This window comes from Salvelinus alpinus, chromosome 18 (assembly GCF_045679555.1).
Source record: "Salvelinus alpinus chromosome 18, SLU_Salpinus.1, whole genome shotgun sequence".
NCBI classification, from domain to species: domain Eukaryota; kingdom Metazoa; phylum Chordata; class Actinopteri; order Salmoniformes; family Salmonidae; genus Salvelinus; species Salvelinus alpinus.
This window is the reverse complement of record NC_092103.1, coordinates 3036668-3050362: the sequence shown is the minus strand read 5'-3', so window position 1 is coordinate 3050362 and position 13695 is coordinate 3036668. Positions and strand designations below refer to the sequence as shown.

Here is a 13695-nt window from a genome sequence, read left to right as displayed (position 1 = left end):
GGTCTCCCCTGTCTCCCCCTTTAGTTTTTTCTTCCCTCTCCCTTCGCTGTCAAAGGAATTTCTCATCAGAGCTGCACTGGCTGTGATGAATGTCTCACTGCTACCTTTGACAGGCAGGCCGGGAATGAAGAAGAATTCCTATAGCTAATAATAGTCAGATGGAAGCACCCCCCTCAAAAATACCTTGTGTTGTTGTTTATTTTACAATGCTTCAGGAATGTCGTCCTTTCCAAGGACCTACGGAAAAGGGTATAGACCGCTAAGAATTGGGGACTGGAAGGCATGCCAAGGTTGTAGACGAAATTGCTTACCAAGGCTGATCTGTGGCCTTTTGGGAATGTCGCTAACGTTGGGGCTTTTTGAAGTCTAAGGAAGCCTGGTTGGTCTATGTGAAGAGATCCACATTGTTCCACAACATCCTGTACACCACAGGAAGTTCTTACTCACACAGGAAGCAGCCATGTCCTGCAAGTGCTGAATAACAGCAGGAAGAGACTGGGGGGTCAGATTAAAAAGAATCCACACACACACACACAAACAATTTCTTTACAGAGTGAGGAGTGACTTATGGTTTTGTTTCCTGGCTGTGGTTTATTGAGTTTGTCATTAGACACACTACATACTGGTTGATTGTGTGAGACTGTATTGGACTTTTCTGAATGTGTGTGTATGTGTCTTTTTCAATGTGTGCATGCTTGTTTGTGTGGGTGTGTATATCAATTTGTGTGTGTGTGTGTGTGTGTGTGTGTGTGTGTGTGTGTGTGTGTGTGTGTGTGTGTGTGTGTGTATCAATGTGTGTGCCCACAAAACACTGCACAGAGGACCAATGGCTCCAGCTTTCTTGCCTTGTCCTCTTCTCCTCCAGTGAGTGTTGAGTGACATCTGAAGGTGCTTTCTGACTAACAATGGAGGGTCCTAGGAGGAGGATTCTACAGTTACAGACAGAATACAATTAAGTGATAATGCCTGAGAAGCCAGTGTTTGGAGGATATATAGGCACGGGTGTTGATTCGTCTCGGGCCGGCAAACCGTGCTAATATATACTCCAAACACCGGCTTCGAGGGCATTATCACTATTATACAATGAGTTACAAACGTATTCAATTAATGATTGACATATTTTCCAAAAAAATGTTATTTTGATGAATTTATTCATACTATTTCATCCTTCCACAAGATATAGTCCTGACACAAAGCTAGGGTTGCTACCCAAGCTGGCTAGTCATTTGTTTTATCGGTTCGGTTGCCAGAGATGCAACCCAGTCATTCAGTTTTTCTGTTCTTTATCGATGGATGCAACCCAGTCGTTTGTTCTAAATGTTCCATTTTCATACTGGCTGGCAGCGCTCTTATCCCTTACTTGCTAGCTAGCCAACTATGGCTAACTTACAGTCATGTCAAACACTGCAGCCAAAATAACAACAGTAGCTGCATTTGCATTTGTTTGAACTGTTTTCTTGTGGCATTTATTTGGACACATCCATAACAATTAGTTAATGAGGCACGATTTTGCCTGGCATAGAAAATGTGTTCTCTCGTCAGCACACTGTTGTTCAGAGGAGCTAGCCAACAATACAGCTAACACAATCACTTCAAACTGAAGCTGGAAAGACTGCAAACTAGCTGTACTTCGTTTCGTTTAAAAATTTTCATTTGTGACCGACCGGCATTTGTGAAATTGTGTTTTTTATGTTGGATAAAAGTAGAGACTCAGAACTAGAAAATGGTATATCATACGCTACAGTTGAAGAAAAATGGGAAAGTAATTCTGCTTTGAAAGTTGATAAACTTCTAACCGCCCTTTGAATGTTTTGGTAAACCTACTGGAGAGCTTTTCTTTGTCTACACCCATTCAGCATCGTTCACACCCTCTTAATCCTTAGCCTCACCCATCTCTTTAAGTATTCACATGTGAGGCCATGTACTTAACAACCAAAGATGTCAAGACTAAAGGCTGGTTTATACTGCGGGTGTGTTCATAAATTCAATCTGGAATGCCAGAGTGCGCTCAGAGTGCGCTCTGGGCTTTGGTAAACTCAGAGCATTGTCAGATTCTCTGTTCATAAATTCAGAGCATTTCGCTCTCGGGGCATTCAGAGCGCACACTGGACGCTCTGGCTGAGGAGTAGGGTTGATCCGAAGGTTCTGACCCTAACAACAGCTGGCAAGCACTAAAGCTAACTGGCTAATGTTGGCTAGCTTGCTAGCTACTTCCAGATGCAAATGAGAGAACAACTCACTCTGACCATTTTACTCGCCCTATCAGAGCTAGTTAGGCTATTTTTACGTTATCAATAGCGTCGGTGACTGTAACTGTGTGGCTGGCAACAATTTAATTACGCTTTTTTGTCAACGTTTACTGACACTGGCCATATTCAACTGGTGTTGAGCGTTTGTAAATTTGTCAGTTATTCTGCATTCTGGCACACTCAGATGAGAGTGCTCTAAAATCGGAGTAGATAGCCAGGGCGAATTTACCAACTACATCTATCGACAGTTGTCTCAGTGAAATCATGAACATTCTATTGAAATGGTTACTTGCATAGATAGTGGAATATTTTGTTTAGACATGTAGCTACAGTAGCTAGCTAAACAATGAACCAACTAATAACATTACTACCCTGCATGAATCTGCATGTAGCTAACCAACCAGGTTCATTGTTAGCTAGTTGCTAACATTAGGGTATAACTAGTAATGCAAATGTCTCTGAGATACGAATTATATTACTACATAGATCCTATATGTAATGTTAGTTAGCGAGCCAGCCAGCTAATGCTAGCTAGCTAGCTAACAGTACTCTTTAACTTTAAATAAAAATGACTTTCTGACAAAATTTGAAATGTGTAATATCTGAAAATGTCACTAGCTAGACTATCTTACCCATATACATGGATGGACGCTTCTCCCTCTCTGTGACGGATGCCATGGTTGCCCTTAGTTTGAAGATGTAATCCGGAGACAGGTGTTTTATACAATAGCCTTCTGTGTGTTCTCTTTTCGACTCACTCTGCATATGTGCAATCAAACGCCAGAATTTCTCAATCTCCTTAGCTATCATACTCTAATTCCACTGATTTCAAAACTCGGTCCTACTACGTGATATCTTTCAAAAAAGCCTACACATACTGACCAGCTCACGTTATAGACATAACCGTGATACATGGAAGACCAATCTGAGCTCATCTCTCGGCATGTCCAGCCAAGCCATTATTTCAGCAAATCATGGCTATCGGGAAGGTTCCTACATTTTCCATGGCTAAACCAACTAGGCTCCAAATTTAACAATTGTCTTTGTTTTTACAGATGGCATACACGTTTGTTATTAAAGCACAGAAGCATTTCTGGCCAAAACTTTTTTTAAATCAAATCATTTAATAAAATGGCTCTCCTGTGAAGTAGTGACGCTCGACTGACTGAGAAACGCTGCCTGCCTGTCTCGTCCCGCCTCCCAACACGTTCATTACTATAGGACACCTGGAGATCGAATTTCAATATTGAAACACTATTGCAAATGTCAGAGACACAGACAGCAAGGTATACACAAATCTCCGCTGTTGAAAACTAAATGTTAGTCTAAAAGAAATGTCAGATAATGTCTAGATGCTTTTTATAGTGGAGATCAAGTTTATAAATTGTTTGGCTGTGCTGATGAGACAGTGGATTGCGCAGTCAGATGGAACAAAATGAATAGGCATTGTAATGTCATAGATTTAGCTGGTGGTAACTTGTGGAATAGACACCGTCTGGAATGTGGTTTTAAACAATCAGAGGATCTGTAGAGAATAATGGGAGAAACTCCTCAAATACAGGTGTACCAAGCTTGTAATGTCATACCCAAGAAGAATCGAGGCTGTAATCGCTGCCAAAGGTGCTTCAACAAAGTACTTGAGTAAAGCGTCTGAATACTTATTTAAATGTAATATTTCAGTTTTTTTATTTTTAATAAATTAGCACAAGAAAACTACTTTGTCATTATGGGCTATTGTGTGTAGATTGAGGGGGAAATTTTATCAATTTTAGAATAAGGCTGTAATCTAACAAAATGTGGAAAAAGTCAATGGGTTTGAATACTTTCCGAAGGCCCTGTATATCTGAGAGAGATAAGGAAACATTATTATTATTTTACATCTATTTACCCCTTGTTTTTGGCACTAAACAGTCTCCATATATACTTCTGTAAAAATGTTTCAACTGGTACCGGGGGACTTTCAGACAAGTCTTGTGAGGCCTGTGGGCGTCCTAGAGCAAAACAACCGACATATACGTGTCCGTGAGAGTCTCTCCGTTCCGAGGGGTCATATTAGTGTGTAGCCCAGATACATCCAATGCAGGAAAACAGATATCTCTACCTTAAACTGACAGAATGTTTTGGGGATTTTTGTATTATGTGAATTATAATTTCTCTGGGGCGCGTACATCAACCTTAGGGGGTTAAAGAAAAGAACAAGTCGGCCATGTTGAAAAGAAAGTCGAAACTGGCCTTTATGTTGTAGTGGACGTGCACTTCAACTTCCTCCTGTCCTTCCCTTACACAACAACGCACTCAAACTGTGCCATTGGGTTCAAATTTTAGAACATTACGGTTTAAGTTCACTCATTGAGGTTAGCGTTTGCATTTGACCGTGTCTCTCCCTTCTCGTCTAACCTCCGCCCAAGAAAACGTCTCATGGCCTCCATTAGACCCATTTTCTTCTATTCCCATCTTTTTTTCCATTCTTCACCAAGACCCATTGTTGCTCCCATACCCCCAGGAGAGAACTCTGAAAAGCCTTATCCTTTGCTTTTTGTCCTCCTCCCATTCCACCCTTCTCCTCTCATGTCAGGAAACCGGGTCTTAACGGTTCACACAAACCCAAACCTGCTCAGATGGAGGAAGGGAAAGAAAGCAGGCCTGAAGGAAAGAAGGAAAAGGCCAGCCCTACATTGTCCCATGGTGAAGAGTCAAGTTGTTTTTCGAAGGAGTAGAAAGGGAAGACCAATGAAAAGGAAGGAAGTGTCCTTGGGGAGGCATGAATAAGGTCAAGTTAGGGCAGCAGGCTGTAGCAGCCGGGCAGCAGCAGGAGTGAACTGCTGAATGGAGGTTAGCTGTACAAAGACTAACATGATGGAGGCCAAGCCTTCACCTTGGGGGATTTACTGTGGGCTGTGCTGCCGTGTGAATTGATTGAGGTGTTTTTAGCATCAGTGGTTTGTTTAGGTGTACTGGATGTGTGAATAAAGTTGTCTTTTGGGGGTGTTTTACTGGATGTGTCAGTACAATTTTTATTTGTGTGCACTGTATGTGTGGGTTAGTGTTTGTAAGTGCTGTGTGCGTGAATATGTACTGTATTTCTGTGTCTGAGCATGTAGTGTTTATTTGCGTTCACTGTTTGCGAGAAACATGAGCACATGTGAGTGAGTGAATGTGTGTATGTATGTTCCCCTTCTCTGTTTCCACCCATGCCATATCCCAGCTCTCTGTTATCAGGGAACAACAAGCCAGTGGTGTGACTGCCAGCTGATGTTCTGAACTACATCACGTGTGTGTCAATCAATCAAATGTTATTTATCACATGCGCCGAATACTGTGATACTGTGATATGCTTGCTTAGGAGCCGTTCCCAATGATGCAGAGCTTTTCAACCGTTCGCTGCCTGCACCCGCACGCCCGACTAGCATCACCACCCTGGACGGTTCCGACCTAGAATATGTGGACATCTATAAGTACCTAGGTGTCTGGCTAGACTGCAAACTCTCCTTCCAGACTCATATCAAACATCTCCAATCCAAAATCAAATCAAGAATCGGCTTTCTATTCCGCAACAAAGCCTCCTTCACTCACGCCGCCAAACTTACCCTAGTAAAACTGACTATCCTACCGATCCTCGACTTCGGCGATGTCATCTACAAAATAGCTTCCAATACTCTACTCAGCAAACTGGATGCAGTTTATCACAGTGCCATTCGTTTTGTTACTAAAGCACCTTATACGACCCACCACTGCGACCTGTATGCCCTAGTCGGCTGGCCCTCGCTACATGTTCGTCGTCAGACCCACTGGCTCCAGGTCATCTACAAGGCTATGCTAGGTAAAGTGCCGCCTTATCTCAGTTCACTGGTCACGATGGCTACACCCACACGCAGCACGCGCTCCAGCAGGTGTATCTCACTGATCATCCCTAAAGCCAAAACCTCATTTGGACGCCTTTCCTTCCAGTTCTCTGCTGCCTGCGACTGGAACGAATTGCAAAAATCTCTGAAGTTGGAGACTTTTATCTCCCTCAACAACTTTAAAAATCTGCTATCCGAGCAGCTAACCGATCGCTGCAGCTGTACATAGTCCATCTGTAAACTACCCACCCAATTTACCTACCTCACCCCCCATACTGCTTTTATTTATTTACTTTTCTGCTCTTTTGCACACCAGTATCTCTTCTTGCACATGATCATCTGATGATTTATCACTCCAGTGTTAATCTGCTAAATTGTAATTATTCGATTTATTGCCTACCTCATGCCTTTTGCACACATTGTATATAGATTCTCTTTTTTTTCTACCATGTTATTGACTTGTTTATTGTTTACTCCATGTGTAACTCTGTGTTGTCTGTTCACACTGCTATGCTTTATCTTGGCCAGGTCGCAGTTGCAAATGAGAACTTGTTCTCAACTAGCCTACCTGGTTAAATAAAGGTGAAAAAAACAAACAAAAAAAAAAAAACATAAGAAGAATATAGTAACACAAGAATGAAGCTATATACAGGAAGTACCAGTACCATATCACTGTGCAGGAGTACAAGGTATTTGAGGTAGATCTGTATATAAAGGCAGGGTAAAGTGACTAGGCATCAGAATAGATAATAATAATAAGAGTCAAATAAAAAACAAAGTAGCATCAGCATATGATGAGTGTGAAAGTATATGTGGGGGGGTGTGTGTGTTATGTCTGTGTGTGGGTTTGTGTGAGAGTGTCAGTGTAGTGTGTGAGAGTGTCAGTGTAGTGTGTGTGAGTGAGTGTATATATAGTCTTGTAAGTGTGCATAGATAGGGTCAATGCAGATAGTCTGGGGAACAATTTAATTATCTATTTAGCAGTCTTATGGATATTTAGAAGTCTTATGGCTTGGGGGGAGAAGCTGTCTCTGAGCCTGTTAGTCAGTTTGCGAGATGGTAGCACAGTGAACAGTCTATGGGTTGGGTGGCTGAAGTCTTTGCAAATTTTTTGTGCCTTCCTCTGACACCACCTGATATAGATGCCTTGGATGGCTGCAGTCGAGGTCCGGTGCATTTGCCATTCCAAGCGGTGATGCAGCCAGTCAAGATGCTCTCGATGGTGCAGCTGTAGAACTTTTTGGGAATCTGTGGGTCAATGCCAAATATTTTTTGTGTCCTGGGGGGGAAGAGATGCTATCTTGCCCTCTTCACAACTGTGCAGGTGTGTATGGACCCTGCTAAGTCCTTAGTGATGTGGAAACCAATGAACTTGATGCTCTCGACCCGCCTCACTACAGCCTCGCCGATGTGGATGGGGGTGTGCTCTCCCCTCTTTTTCCTGTAGTCCACGATCAGCTCCTTGGTCTTACTGACATTGAGGGAGAGGATGTTGACATTGGTACCACACTGCCATGTCTCTGAGCTCCTCATTGTAGGCTATCTCATGGCCGTCGGTGATCAGGCCTACCACCGGCGTATCATCAGCAAACTTGATGATGGTGTTGGAGTCGTGCGTGGCCACACAGTCGTGGGTGAACAGGGAGTACAGGAGGGGACTAAGCACACTACTGAGGGGCCCCCGTGTTGAGGGTCTTAAACTCTCCTGTAATCCCTGTACTCCCGGATCCAGTTTCAGAGGGAGGTGTTCAGTCCCAGGGTCCCGAGCTTGGTGAGGAGCTTGGAGGAGACTATGGTGTTGAACGCTGAGCTGTGAACAGCATTCTCACATAGTTCTTCCACTCTTGTCCAGGTGGGAGAGAGCAGTGTGAAATGAAATTGATATGTTGGGGCAGAATGCAAATTAGAGTTGGTCTAGGGTGTCTAGGATGATGGTGTTGATATGTGTCATGACCAGCCTTTCAAAGCACTTCATACAGATGTGAATGCTACAAGACAATAGTCATTTAGGCAGGTTACCTTGGAGTTCTTGGGAACAGGGACAATGGTGGTCATCTTGAAGCATGTTGGGATTACAGACTAGGACAAGGAGAGATTCTAATTGTCTTTCAAGACACTTGCCAGCTGGTCTGCACATGCTCTGAGAACGCTATTCTGTCTGGCCCGGCGGCCTTGCAAGTGTTTACCTGTTTAAAAGTTTTATTCACATCGGCCACAGAGAGCGAGATCACACAGTCATCTGGACAACAGGGGCTTTCATGTAAGACTCGGTGTTGTTTTCTTCAAAGTGAGCATAAAAGGATTTAGCTCATTTGGGAGTTCTGCGTCACAGGGCATCTCATAGCTGGGTTTCCCTTTGTAGTCCGTTATTGACTGCAAGCCCTCCCACATCTGACGAGTGTTGGAGCCGGTGTAATAGGATTCCACCTTCCTCCTATATCGTCCTTTTTCATGTTTTTTGTCTCATCGGCGGTCGTAGCGGGCTTTCTTGTATGTGTCTATGTCTGTGTCCTGTTCCTTGTAAGCGGTAGCTCTAGCCTTTATCCCAGTGTGGTTACTGCCTGTAATACATGGTTTTTGGTTTGGATACGTTCATATGGTCACTGTGGGGAAGACGTCTTCTATGCATTTATTGATGAAGCCCGTGACTGTGGTAAACTCCTCAATTCCAATGGATGAATCCCGGAACATGTCCCAGTCTGTACCTGCAAAACAGTTTTGTAGCCTTGTATCTGCTTCATCAGACCACTTCCTTATTGAGCGCATCACTGGTACAGGAGGATACAGTTGTTGAAGCAGGAGGATAGAGTTGTGGTCTGATTTGCCGAAGGGAGGGCGAGGGAGTGCCTTATATGCATTTATGTGGGTAGAATAAAAGTTCTCTAGAGTTTTAGCACCCCTTGTGGTGCAGGAGACATGTTGGTAGAATTGATTTAGCATGGTTTTAAGTCCCCTGGTGTTAAAGTCTTTGCCCACAAGAAACACTGCCTCTGGATGTGCAGTTTCTTGTTTGTTTATGCCCCATATAGTTTGTAAGTGCCAAAGTGGTGTTGGCTTGTGGTGGGATGTAGAAAGTTGTGATAATTATGGATGAGAACTCTCTTGGTAGATAAGAAGCTGTGTAGCTTACCATGAGATATTCTATATCAGGTGAGAAAAAGCTTGAGATTTCTTTCACACTGAAATCAGAGCACCAGTTGTTGTTTATGAAGAGGCATAACCCTCCCCCTTTGGACTTGCCCGAGAAAGCTGTCGTTCGATCGTGTCGCTACATGGAGAAACTACTTAGTTCTATGTTCATATATTCAGCCAGCCAAGTATCTTCAAAGCATATAAAATTGTTGTTTTCTAGTCTCTCTGATAGGAAACTCTCGAACGAAGCTCATCCATCTTATTCTCAAGTGACTGGACATTTGCCAATAAAACGGAGGGGCGTGTTGGTCGATTTACTCTTCGTCTCAGTCTCACCAGGACGCCAGCCCATGAAACAAAGGAATAGGGTCTGGTGTGAACAAGGGAACGGCTGAGTCAGAGTCGGATTTGCTGTTGAAATCGGGGTTAGTAACTGTCGATCTGATGTCCAAAGTGCTAGGCGGTCAAATGTGATAATAGCATTTACCGATGTATTTTTTCTCTCAATAAACACAAAAAAGTCACTAAATAGCAAAGTCAGTTTGGAACTCGTGAGATGTCGACCATCCCTGTTAGTGCCATCTTGGGTGGGTGTGTATGTGATGTGTTCATAAATGAGTGTGAGTATGTAGAGTTGAAGTCGGAAGTTTACATACACTTAGGTTGGAGTCATTAAGACTTGTTTTTCAACCACTCCACAAATGTCTTGTTAACAAACTATAGTTTTGTTAAGTCGGTTTGGACATCTACTTTGTGCATGACACAAGTAATTTTTCCAACAATTGTTTACAGACAGATTATTTCACTTATAATTCACTGTATCACAATTCCAGTGGGTCAGAAGTTTACATACACTAAGTTGACTGTGCCTTTAAACAGCTTGGAAAATTCCAGAAAATGATGTCATGGCTTAAGAAGCTTCTGTTAGGCTAATTGACATCATTTGAGTCAATTGGAGGTGTACCTGTGGATGTATTTCAAGGCCTACCTTCAAACTCAGTGCCTCTTTGCTTGACATCATGGGAAAATCAAAAGAAATCAGTCAAATCCTCAGAAAGAAAATGTAGACCTCCACAAGTCTGGTTCATCCTTGGAAACAATTTCCAAACGCCTGAAGGTACCACGTTCATCTGTATAAACAATTGTACGGAAGTATAAACACCATGGGACCACGCAGCCGTCATACCGCTCAGAAAGGAGACGCGCTCTGTCTCCTAGAGACGAACGTACTTTGGTGCGAAAAGTGCAAATCAATCCCAGAACAACAGCAAAGGACCTTGTGAAGATGCTGGAGGAAACAGGTACACAAGTATCTATGTCCACAGTAAAACAAGTCCTATATCTACATAACCTGAAAGGCCACTCAGCAAGGATTAAGCCACTATTCCAAAACCACCATAAAAAAGCCAGACTACAGTTTGCAACTGCACATGGGGACAAAGATTGTACTTTTTGGAGAAATGTCCTCTGGTCTGATGAAACAAAAATAGAACTGTTTGGTCATAATCACCATCGTTATGTTTGGAGGAAAAAGGGGGATGCTTGCAAGCCGAAGAACACCATCCCAACCGTGAAGAACGGGGGTGGCAGCATCATGTTGTGGGGGTGCTTTGCCGTAGGAGGGACTGGTGCACTTCACAAAATAGATAGCATCATGAGGAGAGAAAACTATGTGGATATTTTGAAGCAACATCTCAAGACATCAGTCAAGAAGTTAAAGCTCGGTCGCGAATGGGTCTTCCAAATGGACAATGACCCCAAGCATACTTCCAAAGTTGTGGCAAAATGGTTTAACCTCTCTAGGGTATGTGGGACGGTAGCGTCTCACCTTGTCAACTGCCAGTGAAACTGCAGGGCGCCAAATTCAAAACAACAGAAATCCCATAATTAAAATTCCTCAAACATACAAGTATTTTACACCATTTTAAAGATAGACTTTTTTGTAAATCCAGCCACAGTGTCCGATTTCAATAAGGCTTTACGACGAAAGCACACCAAACGATTATGTTAGGTCAAAGCCAAGTCACAGAAAAACACAGCCATTTTTCCAGCCAAAGAGAGGAGTCACAAAAAGCAGAAATAGAGATAAAATGAATCACTAACCTTTGATGATCTTCACCAGGTGACACTCATAGGACTTCATGTTACACAATACATGTATGTTTTGGTCGGTAAAGTTCATATTTATATCCAAAAATCTGAGTTTACATTGGCGCGTTATGTTCACCAAAACATCCGGTGATTTTGCAGAGAGCCACATCAATTTACAGAAATAGTCATAATAAACATTGCTAAAAGATACCACTGTTATGCATGGAATTTTAGATCCACTTCTCCTTAATGCAACCGCTGTGTCAGATTTAAAAAAAACTTGATAAATATTCACTTACCTTTGATGAATTTCACTCCCAGGAATCGTAGTTCCACAATAAATGTTTGTTTTGTTCGATGAACTCCATCATTTATGTCCAAATACCTCCTTTTTGTTCACGCGTTTAGCCCAGTATTAAAAATTCATGACGCGCGATCACTAGGTGCAGACGAAAAGTCAAAAAGTTCCGTTACAGTCCGTAGAAACATGTCAAACGATGTATAGAATCAATCTTTTGGATGTTTTTAACATAAATCTTCAATAATGTTCCAACAGGAGAATTCCTTTGTCTTCAGAAATGCAATGGAATGCAAGCTAACTCTATCACGTGAACGCGCCTGGTCAGCTCGTGGCTCTCTGGCAGACCTCTGATTCATTCCCCTCTCATTCACCCCCACTTCACAGTAGAAGCCTCAAACAAGGTTCTAAAGACTGTTGACATCTAGTGGAAGCCTTAGGGAGTGCAATATGACCCAATTTCCACAGTATCTTGGATAAGCAAAGAGATTTCCCACTTCCTGGTTGGATTTTCTCTCAGGTTTTTGCCTGCCATATGAGTTCTGTTATACTCACAGACATCATTCAAACAGTTGTAGAAATTTCAGAGTGTTTTCTATCCAAATCTACTAATAATATGCATATCCTAGCATCTGGGCCTGAGTAGCAGGCAGTTTACTCTGGGCACGCTTTTCATCCGGACGTGAAAAATACTGTCCCCTACCCAAGAGAGGGTAAGGACAACAAAGTCAAGGTATTGGAGCGAACATCACAAAGCCCTGACCTCAATCCTATAGAACATTTGCTGGCAGAACTTAAAAAGCATGTGCGAGCAAGGAGGCCTACAAACCTGACTCAGTTACAACAGCTCTGTTAGGAGGAATGGACAAAATTCACTCAACTTATTGTGGGAAGCTTGTGGAACAATACCCGAAACGTTTGACCCAAGTTTAACAATCTAAAGGCAATGCTACCAAATACTAATTGAGTGTATGTAAACTTCTGACCCACTGGGAATGTGATTAAAGAAATAAATTCTAAAATAAACCATTCTCTCTTCTATTATTCTGACATTTCACATTCTTAAAATAAAGTGGTGATCCTATCTGACAGGGAATTTTTACTATTATTAAATGTCAGGAATTGTGAAAAACTGAGTTAAAATGTGTTTGGCTAAGGTGTATGTAAACGACTTCAACTGTATATGCATTGTTTGCGACCGATCAGCCCCCCATCGACCAAACCCATCAGACCTCTTGCCCACAGCCCTTCAGTGTGTTTCTGGCTTTGAGCCCCTTGGCCTGGGGGTACAGGCCCACTGGTGTCTGTCCTCAGTGGAGCACGTGAGAGTTTGTTTCTGCTGTGGACCACTGCTGTGTAGACATTGGGGCTCAGGGTTACAGTATATATAGAGACTGGATATGACCCTGCTGTTGTTCCTATGTCCTGAGCAGACTGATATGCCACTGTGTAAGGGGCTGGGGAGGGGTTCAGGCTTCACAGACTTCAGAAATGAAAGTGATGGAGAACGCCAGAGATTCACTATTTTAACACTTTAACATGAACAATTGATCACCAATTCCAATTGTTATACCTGTATTTCAATCTTAAAACCAATACTTTCATTGTTAGCATATGGATAATTTCTTCTTATGTCATATAAAACATTACTATCTAGTAGGTATTCAGGATATAGGTAGGTATGTGCGACAAAGGTTAAATACATCGGAAAGTATTCAGACAATTGGATATTTTCCACATTTTGTTACATTACAGCCTTATTCTAAAATGGATTAAATAATATTTTTCCTCATCAATCTACACACAAAACCCCATAATGACAGTGAAGATGTTTTTTTGCAAATGTAAAAAAATAAATACCTTATTTACATAAGTATTCAGACCATTTGCTATGACACTCGGAATTGAGCAGGGTGCATCTTGTTTCCATTAATCATCCTTGAGATGTTTCTACAACTTGATTGAAGTCCACCTGTTGTAAATTCAATTGATTGGACATGATTTGGAAAGGCACACACCAGTCTTTATATGGTCCCACTGTTAACAGTGCATGTCAGAGCAAAAACCAAGCAATGAGGTCGAA

General features: G+C 42.3%; 1 protein-coding gene across 1 annotated transcript in view; it reads left to right on the top strand.

The window, feature by feature from the left end:
* The window catches only part of LOC139544612 (regulator of G-protein signaling 3-like), a 232276-nt gene that overhangs the window by 192364 nt on the left and 26217 nt on the right, over positions 1-13695 (top strand). The gene's annotated exons all lie outside the window — the stretch shown is intronic.